At 36.8% G+C, this 15,923-nt stretch overlaps 1 pseudogene across 1 annotated transcript; it reads right to left on the bottom strand.

Annotated features, from left to right (window-relative positions):
• Positions 1-14,494: 14,494 nt before the first annotated feature.
• LOC149812542 (large ribosomal subunit protein uL15x pseudogene) lies at positions 14,495-15,210 on the bottom strand (annotated as a pseudogene). The gene has a single exon (XR_016428525.1). The product of XR_016428525.1 is annotated as a large ribosomal subunit protein uL15x pseudogene (transcript).
• Between the last annotated feature and the right edge of the window lie 713 nt (positions 15,211-15,923).

The raw sequence follows: 15,923 nt of genomic DNA, 5'->3' as shown, positions 1-15,923 counted from the left end.
CCCTTCTTGACTCAGATTTTGATGCATAAAGAAATTTTTTTAAAGCTTTAAAATCAATGGCTCATAATCTTTATAAATATTATCCAAAATACACAATCCAATGGTTGATTCCTAAGCAATATTTTTAGTTATCTTCTCATATTCTGGCGACTCTTTTTGGTATAGAAGTAAGTTGTCGTAGATACTAGTGACGTACGAAGTGACGTGGAAGGATTGATACCCATTGGATGGTTTACGCGAAAGACGCTATCTCTCGGCTTTCGGTTGGAAGCGGCAACACAGATGGAATCTCCGTTGGCTTTAATGGCGTAAACAAGGGCATATTCCAACCATTAGGTCCCATTGCCCTTGTTACCCTGTATATAGCCTATATATTGTTAATCTATCGGCAAACAAGATACTATTAAACATATAAGAAAAAAGTCAAATTCAGACGCTAATTGGGTGCATGAGCTATAATCTTAAATTATTAATAAAAATAAACAAAACATTCAAAAGAGCAGAAAAATACAGGAAAAAAACTTGTTTGTTACTCAACACAACGTGATATATCGCTTTACCTTTGGCCTATTTTTTGTGTAAATTTCTAGGATGCTATATATATATATATCCGATATTGTGACAATGCTTGAAACCACTCTACTTTTGTCGCTTGGGGCACAAGATTATGATGGGCAAGATAATTTTCTATTAATTAATCTGGAATTTACAGGGATTTTAAGTATATTACACGATGCCAAAAGCAAGAAGAAAGTTTAGTACATTTAAACGCAAATTAGTGAAGATTATGAGGCAGATCAAGTGGCGGTGTATGAAGTCCCCCCACCTGGCTTTTTAGACTAGAGAACCAACAACTTTTTGGATGTGCAGTAAACAACTCATACTACTGCCAGAAACCTGGCTTATAAAAGAGGATGATATATAATTGAGGGTCGCTAATATTGAATAATGAATGATGTAACTTCTTTTTTTTACTCCCAAGATAAAAAAAAGGATGGTGATAATGATATATGGTGACTGAAAACCACAGACCAATAATTTGAAAGGGAAAAAATCATGGATGATGGGTCCGTTTGTCCACACACATTAGAATAAATTAATATAGAGGATGGTTATCTGCTTCTCTTTAAGTCCCATAATTCAGAAGGAAGACGCAACCAATAACACCATCGATCCCTTGAATCCAATACCAAAATGTGAGAAAGGATGAAGTGTACAGATTAAGCTGTACATCAGGAAGGAGTCGGTTGCAACCATTCACGTATTGGAATCTGCAAGAGGAATGGGCTGAAGCAGCGACCAACCCGGTTCTTTAGTTCATATCAAGAAAGAATTGGTTGGTTATGATGGTAGCTATGGCGACGGTTCGAAGAAGCCCGTGACTAAGATATATGTCGGTTTCAGAGGTCAAAAGTGAATCCATCACCCAGCTCATCACTAAGGAACCACAACGCTGCAATCCAACTCTTTTTGCAGTTCAGTGACTAGCTCCATGGTCCACCAAATAAGCACCAACTTGAGATGTAGATTTAAAAAACAATAATAAAAGGAAAAATATGGAAATAATGAAAGAATCTCCAAAACATATCTCACAGAGGGAGGCCACCTGCAACTGCAAACAAGTTTGTTTGGTTTGGAAGTCCAAGCCAACACTCTTAAAACACTAATTTGAACTGATGCCTCTTCAAGAATGGTTAAATTCTTTGCTTTTTTATCATTATTTGTGTTCTGTTGGGTGAGTTTACTTTTTTTTTCCAATTTTTCTTCCTGAATTTTTATGGTGCATTACAAACAATATTTTCTTGTTTTTTCATCATTCCATTGAAATGAAAATTTCAAAATTCAAGTTATCTTGATATTTACAGTAGTCAAATTTACCTTCTATCCGACGCTGCTTCTTTCATTGCCACGCAATTCTCGAATAACCATACAACCCAGCGGTTTCCAAAAATATCTCAACCAGATAGATAATTCGTCAATGATCTGGCCACATACAAGTCCACGACCATGAGCCAGTTGCTTCATATAATTGTCGATATGCTATCTACCATTTTGGAGTCTCTACTATCGTATGTGGCTCCCTAGGTCCTTCACTTGGTGTTGTCTCCAGTCTAAGGAGTGATTCTTCCGGTTTTTCGAGGGCTACTGAGCATGCGGGGGTTGTTCGGCATCGACACATTAGCAGTGGTAGTAGAAGTAGGAGGAACAACTCACTCAATGTTACGACTTTCGATGGCAGATTTCCACGAAGGTCGACTAGGCCACACACTCCCCAAATTTTTTCTGATTGTGTATCATGAAGTCTCTCTGTTAGAATATTAGGGGCTTGAATTTGCTCCGCCAAGCATATGTTTCTGGCTAATTAGGTTAGACAAGAGAAGCTCGACCTGATTGCTATTTGCGAAACCAAGATAGATGATGTTTCTCGTTTTGTTGCTTCTGGTATATGGAGGGGTGCTGACTATTTTTTTAAGCCTGCGATCAGCCATGCCGGTGATATCCTTATTTTTGGAAAGTAGTCTTTACAAATTTTCCAGCTGGACATGGGTCTTTTTTCATTGTATGTTGCATTCACTTTGCAAGATAGTGGCAGAAGCGTCGTCGTCACTGTTGTGTATGGCCCTAATCACATCATCTTGAAGCTTGCTTTTGGGAACGACTTTAATAGGATCGTCGTCTCAAACGGAGAGTACCATTTTCTAATGAGAGGTTTTAATTGCCTTTTGTCTATTCATGATTCTAATAACCTCGTTCTTCCTAATCCATCTATGTGAGGTTTCCAAGATTTTGTTCATCGACATCACCTTTACCCTATTCCTTTTATCGAGGAGTATTTCTCTTGGTTGAATAGGCAGATTCGCCCATGCTGTAGAGTTCTTGATAAGGTTTTTGTTACTCCAAATCTACTGGATCTCATTCCCTATGTCAAATGTGTCTTGCTAGCTCCTTCTATCTCGGATCATGGTCAGTTAATCACTCTTTGGGAATATGAGTTTAAATCCGCCAGGAGTTTTGTATTTTAATAATGGTGGCATTGGTCCTGTTTATATTCTGTTTCACTTATCGCGGCGGGTGTCATTGGTCCTGTTTCTGTTGGTTTGATTCAGCAAGATCAAGTCAGATCTATGCAAATAAAGTTCTCTGAAGACGAGATTTTTAGGGCAATCAAAGGTTTATCAGGATGAAAAGCTCCAAGTTCTGATGGGTATCATGTGGATTTCTTTAAAAAAATTTGGTCTTGTGTCAAGCCTGATGTTATTAACATGTTTGATGAGTTCTATTGCAACTCCAGATTGTCTATTCAAACCCACCTGGCAATTATCTCTTTAATTCTGAAAGATGATGTTGCCACTGATATCTCTAGGTTTCGCCTGATTTCTGTTATGAGTGCTCTCTATCGAATGATCGCCAAGGTGTTGGCTAATAGGTTGAAGGTCGTGACTCACCAAATATTTTTGAACTCTCAGTTCGCTTTTATCCATAATAAGAGAATTCATCATTCTTTCTTCTTGGCCTCTGAAGTCATTCACTCCTTACATCTTAGTGGTCAGTCATATTTTTCTCTTAAATTAGAATTTTATAAAGCCTTTGATTTTGTGCATTGACCCTTCTTATTTCAAATGTTATCCAATTTTGGCATTGGTCATCGTTTTTCTGGGTGGGTGAGGGAATTGGTCTTTAACGCTTAGGCCATGATTAAGATTAACGACATTAGAGGTGGCCGGATCAAGTTGGGGCATGGATTACGGCAAGACTGCACTTTCTTGCCTTTGTTGTTCAATGCCATTATTGAGGGTCGTGTGGTGTTGCTTAAGCGTGTTGCAGAGAAGTGTCTGATTGATCCTTTAGATGTTTCAAATTTCTCGAACTATATTCTTATTTATGTTGATGATATGATTATTTTTGGGCGAGTAAACATGCAACAGATGCTTAGATTCAAAGTTATTCTTCAGTTCTTTCTCTCTCTTTATGGGCTTTCTCTAAATGATAGCAAATGCTCTCTTACTATGTTCAATGATGAGTCTTTTATGCTTGCAGCGGGATAATGGATTTTTAATTATGCAATCTCTAAGTTGTTTATGACGTATTTGGGTCTGCCGTTACAAGTGAAGCGCCTCTCTTCCGCTGCTTGGGCTCCAACTATTCAAAAAGTGAAAAACAAGTTTTTCTCGTAGCAGGCATCTTATCGCTCCATCATTGGCCGTCTAACTTTAATCAGACATGTTTTTTCTTTTATCTCTAAATTTTTCATGTCAATATTCATGATGCATGTGGGTGTGGAGAAACAGATTTGTCATTTAATGATGGATTTTTTTTGGTCTAGGTGTCAACTCCAGGGTAAGTGCCATTTGGTTGGTTGACGAATGGTGGTGTTACCTAGGCATATAGTTGGCTTAGGTTTTTTTGCTTCAAGACAAAGGAGTATTGCTCTTGTGGCCAAGCAATGTTGGATGGCTCATCAACCAGGTTCTCCATGTGCTTGTTTGCTTCATGCTAAATATGATGCTCCTGATTTATCTCTTTTTCGTCATAGAACCCAGGGGTTGACGATCTTGCACTTGCGAAGCATGTGGCTGAGAGCCTTATCATTCTTCAAAGATCAAATTGGAGATGCGGGAAATTACAATCAGTGGTTGCAATGGGTGATTATGCCAAATGGTGTGTTCCACATCCACAAAGTGTATAGATTGTTTCTCTCCCCAGGAATCGATTGGTTCTTTGAGTGTGTGTTATGGGCTAAATGCTCTTCTCCAAGATCTCGGGTCTTGGCTTGGTTAATTTTGCATGATAGGGTTCAGACTCACAGTTATTTAAAAAAGTTGGGTTTTCAGTTTTCTAGCTGGTGTGTGCTTTGTCAAGCTACTGAAGAAACTTTTTTTTCATTTGTTCTGGTCCTGCCCAATCTTTGTGGTTCTATTTAATAGGACGTGAAGATCTTCGAACGTAATTGTCAAAGAGAAGTCTTTCGCGCTTGATCTGCTCTTGGGCCCTGTTGAAATTAGACGATACAAGCGGTGAAGACTGATCTGGAAGACATTATTGCTTACTACTTGGTGGTTTGTTTGGATGGCACACAATGATGTTATTTTTCGTCAAATTTTGATCGTCCTTAATAATCTTGTCCATAAAATCTTAGTTGATGTATATGTGATTCTACGTATGCATCTTAGAGACCTTTCCTTCCCTCTAATCAATGTTCACTCATCGGTGGTGCCTTCTAATCCAGCGGATCCTGGTTGAGCTTGGATTTGTTGTCTGTTGCTATTTGTCTGTAGTTTCTTTTTCTTTAGCATCTTATTTTTTATATATTTTTATTTCTGTTTTCTATCTTGTTTGGTTCATGGGTTCAACATTTTGTTGATCTTCACGAGTGGTAATGTTGATCTTCTCTCTCTCTCTCTCTCTCTCTCTCTCTCTCTCTCTCTCTCTCTCTCTCTCTCTCTCTCTCTCTCTCTCTCTCTCTTGTGCAACAGCCAGGCGACGATACTAGGGTGTCGTCGCCTCGCCAGTGGCTTTGCCACCGACGATAGTACTCTGGCATTCTCTCTTTCTCTCTCGTTGTTTTCTTCTAGGCTCTCTAGGGCTCTGATTAGAGCTCTAAATAAGAAATTTCTTTCACAGGGCTTTGATTAGGGTTTTTTTTTATTTTTTAGTTAATTTGATTTGGGTTTTTCTTGAATTTCATTAGTTTTTTTATTAACTTGTGCCTATATATGGCTTTAATAAGGAACAGAGCCGACTGGCCTCTTTGAGATTTGAGACAACCGCCTAGGGCCTCAAATGAAAAAAATATATATCTCTTATATTTAACATGCTGAGGGCATCCAATAAAAAAAATATGGAGGATTGAGGGCCTCCAATGAAATATGCTTAGGGCCTCAACTTCTCTTGAGCCGCCCTTGATACCGAAGACCACAGATCAGCATCCAATCGTGCCTATATTGAGATAGACGCATACCATTCATTGCTCGGTTCTTGACCTTCTAACTGTGTGATCATAGAGTTAATAGTCAGATTGCCGCTTTTTTTTTTTGAAAGGCAAGCTAGGGTTAGGCATACCCCCACCGGGTTTTGAACCTGCAACGTCCCACCACAAGGAGGTGTGCACTGACACTCGTGGCCATCCGATTTGCATTTTAAAAAGCTCAAAAGTCAACAAAACCATGTGGCATTCATCCAAAATGCAAACAGACGGCCACGATGTCCGCATGAGCAAAAACGCTCATTTTCAGCATGACCTGATCTGCTTCGGTATCGAACCACGTCAAAAGGTGGGAAGCAGATCAGGTCATGCTGAAAATGAGCGTTTTTGCTCATGCTGACCATCCGATTTGCATTTTAAAAAGCTCAAAAGTCAACAAAACCACGTGGCATTCATCCAAAATGCAAACAGACGGCCACGATGTCCGCATGAGCAAAAACGTTCATTTTCAGCATGACCTGATCTGCTTCCGTTCGATACTAGATGAATCTGACGGTTACCTCTCTCTCTTAGTCTAAACACTCCACGTGAGAGAGGGTCTTTGGTTTGTTAATAGAAGATGAGAACAATCCTTTTGAATCATTAGTGTGATTTGATACAAAGCGGTTTCCATGATTAGAGGATTGCAGCAGTTGCAGTAGGCCAATCTGTTGCCTTTGTCTTTCTTCTTATCTATTGTAACTTCATTTGCGCTGCCTTCTGTTTTTTACCAAAGATGAATCCTTCATACACACGAGAGACCTTCCTTTACCTGCTTTTTCTGTCATGACTGACCTGGATCCATGATTCCTTTTGAGAATAATGGCCCTAAACATCTTTGCAGCTTGCTAATCATACTACTAGCTAGCTTCTTTTGCCACAAACAAAAAACATGAGGCCATGATCAGAATGCACACCAAATTACTTGTTGACGTTGGGAAGCCACCGTTCAGTTTAGAGGCATCAGTTGCAATACAATTACTGTGGGGTGGAAGCCAATATATAAGATTCGCTGCTTCAGCTGCATTGAATCCACTGCTCACTGATCAGATTTGTGGCTTCAGTTAATCATGTTTGGGAGCTTCACTTGTGATTAGAATTATTTGAGTCAACTCCATGAAGTGATGGCAAATATTCGGCTTCAAACACCATGAAGCAGCATATAATCTCATTTGAAGTCGTGTGAAACTGGATTCCCCGCTTCAATTGCAGTTAGAAATCGACCTTGTGAAGTTGATAATTAGATGGCAACTTTAGTTCATCAGTTATGTCAAGCCCATGATCAAATTCGGGATTAAAGCTGGGAATAAACCGAGCAGCTTTTGGCTCAACTCAAATCAACTCGTTAAGCGATCAACTGGGCTTGTGAAAGTAAGCTTTCCAAGCCAGGCTACGAGCTGCTCATGTAGATTATCAAGCCAAGTTGTGCTGAGACATTGCAAGTTCTATAGGGGGACTGGGATTAAAGCTACTCTATTAGGGATTCGTTTGGCTGAATGGAACACCATGAGTGCATTTGAAGCCTTGAGCCAAGTTATGGAGCTCATTGTTGGGATCCCACTGCTTCTCCAAGTCACCTATCATTGGGATTTAAACTTGCAACGTCCCAACACAAGGTGACACTGCTCCTTTTTATTATTTTTTAAAGACAAGTTAAAATAATAAAAAAAAAATCCCAAAAATATGGTGATAATATAGCGATGTTTTGTCTTGTGGCAATATTTTGAAAATACCATGAGATATTCCCTTTAATATAGGCTACCTTAAAATATGAGTATTTATTGCGATATTTTCAAAACATCACAATGGTGACAGTGGTCTGAACTGAACTTCAAAAAGCATCATCAAAACTCAAATCTTAGAAATCCACGGGTAAGGATTCTTAAACGTTTATTTTCCAACAAGTAAAGAACCATTTGTAGCAAAGAGCAAGCATAAACAAAAGAAGCTCGAGCGTACCGGCCTCCCATGGCATAAAACCGTTGGATATAAATGGATTGTTATAATGGCACATAATATGACAGACACCAATCGATGGAATTAAAATCAGCGGTACATATTATAGTCCGTTTATAATTTAATTATATATTACTGAGAAGCAACACAGGATGACAGGATCCTGTTTTAATGGACTACAACGAATAGATATTCCGTTTTCCTTCGGTTTCCAACGTTGCAAGAAAATAAAATAAAGAGGCTGTTAGCTTCAGACAGTTCTTTTAAAATCCTAACATTAAATTCGAATAGGTGTTCTTTCCTTTTCCACACCCAAAATCAGATAAAATGACAAACCAACTAGACTAGTTGCCAGTTAGACATGGTTTGCATTGGTGGAACATCGTGAGACAGAAAATAAATGGCTTAGGCAATCCAGCTAGATGCCAGAACAAATGTTAAAAGACGCGGGAAAACAAATCAGCAGCGTGAAACCGTAGCTTGCGGAGGAGATATCTAATTACACTAGTTGGACAGGGTAACTTGGCGTAACAGCAACATCACAAGGCAAAAATTAAGAGCTTAAGTATAGAAAGATTAATGGAGATATCTAATTACACTAGTTGGACAGGGGTTAGTGTAACAGCAACATCACAAGGCAAAAATTAAGAGCTTAAGAAAGCACAATATAGTCCGAGTAATGGAGATATCTAATTACACTAGTTGGACAGGGGTTAGTGTAACAGCAACATCACAAACGCAAAAATTAAGAGCTTAAGAAAGCACAATACAGTAGAGTAAAACTGAACAAAATAATCATAAATAAATGACCACTTTACTTTCTACTTTTAACTTGCAGAGAAATTGTGACCACCCCAACTCGTACCCATGAAAAAAGTGACATTTTTTTTAAACAAGTGCAAAAACATTTCTAGAAAAACGTTAAAAACAACCACTACCACAAGAGATCTTGTATTCATCTTTCAAACCATATCAAACCCAAACTTTATTTATTTAAAGAGTACATAAGCAAATAAAATGTAAATAGAGTACCAAAAAACACGTTCAAAAGAATCAGTCAAGCAACCGTGTAGTCCTCTTGGAACTCCTATCAAAACAAGTCACATCACTAAACATATAAAGCTATGAAAAACACAAAAGTAGAAGTGCCAGAATACAAATAATTCTATCTACGAATCTCTAGAAACGAATAAGTAAAAAAATCATAAATAAGATTCATGCAATATTTTAAAAAGATGCAATTATAATAAATTTATAACTCAATTAACTATTTATGCAATCGAGTACAATTAATAAAAATAAAAAAATAATTAATAAACAACGGATACCACAATTAAAGCAATAAAAATATGTAATATACATTAAAGAATAAACATCACACATTCACCAATATATTACAATTAAGAAAACAAGTAAATATGCATGATCTAATGCATAACAATAATATGCATGATATTAATGCAATGCATGAATAAATTCTTATCTTTTATTAGAAATTTTTTTATATACATGTCCATATTAAATGCACATAATTTAAGTTGTTTTTAATTACCGTTGCTCATGAATATTCCAAACAATTAAAATCTCTGAGGTCAAGTTAAGTTCCTAGGGTAGCTTAGCACACAATTTGTATTCTATTACTGGGTTTCAAACTTAACCCTCGATCGAAACAGTCTTCGAAACATTAGACATCCAAATCTAATGTCGAGAATACTAAGGACATCCAAATCCAAAAGTGTCACTTTCTTGGTATACTAAAACAATAGTTGTGTCTACACACTTCTCTCAGGCAAAGTGACGGATTCTTCCTAAAACCATGACAAAAAAAAGAACCTCAATATCGAGTTTACAAGCAATAACGCACATGAAGTTTTAGTATCTTCACGGTCCTTCACGGTCCTCAAACTGTTAAGCTGAAGATTACTTTTTTGTAGAATGAACATAAAGAGAACATTCATTACATTGTTTTCTTTATTATCTTATTATTAATATCAGTTTTATTAATTTGCAAAATCAATATCATAAGCTCGCAAATCCACATGTGCAGCTCTTCACGGTCTATCACTCGTGGCTACAATAGAAGAATGTAATTAGAACCATATTATCAAACTAATTTTTGCAATGCATCAACCAATAAAGTAAGGAGCACACTGACTAAGGCATTTCATAGCCCATGATGATCCATTTTAATCATCGATGCATTCACATGCAAAAATCATGAATAACATACCACTATGCATTCATCTGCAAAAATCATAAAGAGCATGCCACTATGCATTCATCTATATACTTTTCAATGCATGTGCACGAAACAACAATGAGTTCACACATTCATGTTAAATGCATGATTTCATTCAATTCACATATTCGTGTTAAATACATGCTTCCATTCATGAATAATCTCAAGTAGACGATGTGAACACTCATGCCATTATGCAAACGTCAAAACACATTCATTTAATGTAAGCATGATTTCATTCAATGCACAAGAAAGGAAGAAAGCAACCTTGCATTAATATTTTGATTCAACATAATACATCAATTCTAATCTAAACATGTGAACTTTTCATTCTTTCGCATGCATAAGGTTAAATCTAATATAAATAACAAATTTTGAAAATCAACATGCATAACTGAATTTTGTTCCAAAATTGCATAAACACATGGAAAGAGCATAACCTGAGCATGAAACACAAAAACAATTTGAATGTATTTCACACATGTACTCAAACATTCTGTTAAGAAGAAATGCTTTTTCAAACACCTCATAACTTTAGGAATATATGTTTTTTTTGTAAGCCTCTTGCCAGCCAACCTATTTGGCTAGGCCTGGTGGGTGTGCCAAGCACTGGCAGGCCAGCTGAATCTGATTGAGCTGAGCTGCCAATCGACCTAACAGGAAACAAAAAAGAAGAGAAAACTTAACGATACAGCAAAACAACATGACCCAATCTCGATATGTTTGCAGAAGAAACAGTTATGTAGGTGCATAAAAAATCATATAAAAGAAAACGTGCAGGTATAAGCATGTTTACATTCAGCTATAGCATGTTCACATAACACGTAGACATGCATATACTTAGTTTCATATTCAAATATCACATGATGACAACACGGACAACTCGTCATGGGACATACCTTAAGCATACCATCTTAGCAAAAAATAAAACCTTTATTTTCAAGACTTAACATGTACTAAATCTGGGCCTTTAAACTTGCACTATATATATATATATATATATATATATATATATATATATATATATATATATATATTTATTTATTTATTTATTTCAGAACCTGCCCAACCGAACCCACTCAACTGGGCCTAATTGGCTCGGTAGGCCTGCCAGTGCACTAAGAGGTCTGGCTGCAAATCCTCACGGTAATTAAAGTATGTAAAAAAAAAAGTTATTTTAAAGGGTGTCAGCCAAGTGGCTAGCCTGGCAGGATCCAAAAGCCTGCACCAGCCCAACCGTTTGGCGAGGCCTGCCCGCAAGCCCGGCAAAACAGCAATATATATATGTACCTTCGAGTAGATAGGCGTACTTAGGTTTATTACTTAGGTATGCATGTATCTGGGTATCTAAATTCAAATTCAAGCATGTATGTATATGAAAAAAAATCATCCAAATATACTTGTATACCCAAATTTATAAACAGGTATATAAGCATGCCTTTGCAGACTTATATTCAGATATGCAGGTGTAAACAAATCCACGAGCAATATATATATATATATAACATCTGAGTTTTACATTCAGTTTCCATATGAATCCTATACAAAACTATATAGCGGAAAAATATACAACTAAACCTACTGTTCTACCGTGGAAACACATAATATCAATTTCTGTCTTAACCAAACAACAAGCATATACGGAAAACAAGTAAGAAAATTCATAAAACATTGCAGATCATGTATTTTCTTTTCAACAAGAGTCTAATACACTAAATCTGGATCAGATTTATGCATGTTACAACATGGCAAATCTGTCTCGATTTGGGGACTCACAACACACAACGAAGTACATATTCTGAATCATGTATCGATATATGTTTTCTTTCCAAAATAAAATCCAAAAAAAGAGAAAAGTAAAACCCAAACTTTATATACTAGAAAAAATTTCCAGATTTACTCTTTTTGCATGAATTTTCACTAAAATCTTGCATAGAAATCCAATTCGTGCCTTTTTCTCATTCAAACAATGAGAAAGACCCGTACCTTATGCAAATATTGAAAAGAAATATGGATTTGATGGTAGAAACGACGGAAGATAGGAGAAGAAGCTCCATTCTTTTTCCTCTTGTTTTCTCTCTTTCCTTCTCTTTCTTTCCCTTTTTTTGAATTATTTATAGAGCTCTAGATGGACTGGAGAAGAGAGTGCAGCCCCAACTGGAACTCTCTTCTCTCTTGGAGTTCTAAAAATTTTGAAACTTGACTTTTTTAAAGTTTTATTTCATTTAGCTTTCTAAAACCTTCTTAGATGCTTCTATGTGTGTTTAAGGGCTCTACTAAGAGTCCTAAACCCTTTAAAAATAAATCTCGAAATTAATTAAAATTATTTATTTATTTATTAATAAATAAATAACTAGTAGCTAGAGGTTTCCAAAAATTATATTAGTGAATTAAAACACTTCTAAAGTGATTTTATATAGGTTCAAAGGCTCTACTTAGAGTCCTAAACAATTGTCAAATTAAATTTTCAGAATTACACTCAATTAATTTGTTAATTATTTAATATTAAATAATAAATAAATTTTCAACATCTTCCAAAAATTACCAAATTAACTTGAAAGACTTCTTAACATTAATTAACTCCACTTTAAAGGTTTTTAATGAATTTAAAGTTAAAAAAATCATTGAGCATGGATTTGAATCTAAATCCGAATCTAAGATCCAAATTCGTCTCAAAAATCCAAATGAGTCTTGAGCTGGATCAAATCCAAATCAATATGATTCTTGGATAGAGTCTAAATCCATATTAATTTGGATTAAATCTATCAAATCCAATCCTATCCAAATAAAGATCCGAAACGACAAACTACTCAATTTTTTAAAAAATGTGATTTTTGAGTCATGTGTAACCCAAATCAAGAAAAATAAAATATAGTTACACTAAAAATTTCACGACGCATCCAACAATATATAACTCAAATTTCGCTTATGAAAATTTGTCTGAAAATAACTCAAATTTTACTTGAATTTAAAGGTTGAAAATAAAACTTTATCTTTAGGCCTTGACAATGAGACCTAAGTCCAGCCCCGACTCAAAAACATCGACCTAAAATCAAGAATCTATCAATTTTTCTTCTATAATTGGTCAAATTTTTAACAAAATTATAAGATGACCAATTGCAAAAATACGAAACAGAGATAACTAATGCACACGTCTTTCATGTCAGGAAAGAGGGATAGCACCATCTTCACTCAGTCGAGTACAATGATGGCTTATTACTACCAAATGTCCTGCCAATTTTCTATCAAGATGTGATCAAAATAATCTATTGATATCCAAATCCAGAAATGCATAGAACTCATTCAATCTCCAGGTAGCATTAAGCACGTCTATGTCTATCAGATAAGCTACTACTCAGTAAACATTCAGTAGGCAAAGAATGCACACATAATCTCATTATAGACAGAATTCCGTGGATGAGAAGAAAATTTCTCCAGAGGCTGGTAAGACTATTGCCACACAGAATCCTAAGCTTGCAGAGATCTGACAAATGTACGAGTGAAATCAACAATTTGGAGTAAACCATATTTGGGTCCAAATATAAAACACAAACCAATCTTGAGCAATGAGATTATTTTCATATTCTCCCACCAACCCATATTTTCATCTCATCACCGTCAAACCCTCATTTAGCCAACTCATAGTTACCTACACCCCCAAATCCCTTATCTACAAATTTCACCTAAAAGTGCAACACATTTCATTAGATACCAAAAGAATAAATGTGAATTCTATACTGTTGTATATGGTATCATTTTAGGGTTTGGAAAAGGGACAGAAAAGAATAAGAAACGACAAGTTAACAGTCATCTCTTCAATCAGGCCATAAACAGGGGCCCCGGTCATATGCGTGGTTATCAACAAGAGTGGCATAGGAAATACCTAACACAATTAATCCTAAGATTTTAACAACCTTAAACCATATTCCTCGCCTACAACCTTTTCCAAATATATCAGAAATAACGCATGGCTAAACATCAGTGCCAATAAGAAGAGTATCCATTAAAACTTAGAGTACTACTATCTTAAAAAGAATCCAATAAATGTAAGAAATAACAGTTTCTCAATTAAAGAAAGTCGCACCCAAATGTGGGACACTACAATCCCGAGCAGAGACACTTTACTACAGTTTATTTCCACACACACACACACACACACATATATATATATGATCATTCCACTAAGGAAACCATAGTGATCTCAACCCATAACCTTCTTAACCACGGATCCACCCATTGCGCATGCATTTCATGGTTGTAAAAAGATAAGCAAACAAAACACCCACACCAAGCAAGAAACATAAGAAAACACATCATAACCCCTAATTTTAATTACAACAACTGCAAAAACAAATGAAATCCTAATTCCAATATAGGATAAACCAAGTCATTAAAATTCATCAGAATTTGATTAATACTTAAAACATCCCAAACACAAAATTGTCTCTTAAAAGAGGAAATAGACAAAGGGAAATAAAAAAGCTCTAAGCAAATTGAACTAAGCGACCGCATCAGACTCAAAGGAAACAAATCTATCACCATCAAGCCGCCAAGACGACCGCACCACCGGCCTCCTTGATCTTCTTTTCCGCCAACTTGGAGACGACCTTCGCTTTGACGACGATGGGCTGTGAGGGAGGGAGGTTTCCCTTGCCGAGGACCTTGAAGTAGCCGAACTGGGTGACGTCGAGGAGGGGGACGCTGTCTGGCGACGCCTTCTCCTTGGCGTCCGCCGGGAGGAGGGACCACAGCTTGTCGATGTTGACGATGGGGCAGTAGAACTTATTCCTGAGCTTGTGGAAGTAGCGCATACCGACCTTGCCGAAGTACCCAGGGTGGTACTTGTCGAATAGGATCCGGTGGTGGTGCAGGCCTCCGGCGTTACCGCGGCCTCCGGGATGCTTACGGTGCTTCCCGATCCGGCCATGCCCGGCGCTCACGTGACCCCTCTTCTTTCGGTTCTTCTTGAACCGAGTGGTCATCTTCTCCCGGCAACTGTGAAAACGGGGATAATGGGAAGAGAGGAAGAAGAGGAGTAGCGGCGATTAGGGTTTTGAGCAAGCGGCTGTCCCCTTTTATAGTGTCAAAGGAGATGAGAAATTACGGAAACGGATAATCCTCATTCAGAATTGGCAGATGAGTCCCTCTGGGGTAGGAGCAATGTTGTCAGTATCGGTATCGGCCGTGTATCGTTTTGAGTAAGCAAAAAATAATTAAAAAATGTTACGTGTTAATCAGAATACAACACGTGTTAAACCTATTAAAATAATAATAATAATTTTTAATGTATATTTATTAAAAAATAACCGATTCATGGGTAAACCGTATCGATTTTCTACTGATACAATACTTATCGGCCTAATATGCACCGTACTGACAACATTGGGTAGGAGTTCGAATGGACCTCTTATTAGAATCCAACCCATTATTCAAGTGTTGGGATCTTAAACTAAGTTCCAAATTTTACTTTCGGGTTGCATTAGGGCTTACATGTTTCGATATTGGAATCTTCCGATTTGCCATTTGAATTCAAGATTGTTACTTACTCTTAATCCTTATTTGGATCCAGATCCGATCTATTTATTCTTTTTTCACATTCAAAAATTTATTTTCCCAACTTTTTTATTGAATTTAGTATTATCATTTAAACTTTGGATCTGGATACAACTAAACTACATTGGAACTAGTTTGGACCCAAAATTAGATTCAGACCTGCTGCACAACCAGCCCCGTATCATACCCATTTGCTTCACTAATTGGAGGACT

This window comes from Nuphar pumila, chromosome 17, assembly GCF_984573655.1.
Source record: "Nuphar pumila chromosome 17, dmNupPumi1.hap1.1, whole genome shotgun sequence".
NCBI classification, from domain to species: domain Eukaryota; kingdom Viridiplantae; phylum Streptophyta; class Magnoliopsida; order Nymphaeales; family Nymphaeaceae; genus Nuphar; species Nuphar pumila.
This window is presented reverse-complemented; position numbering and strand designations above follow the sequence as displayed.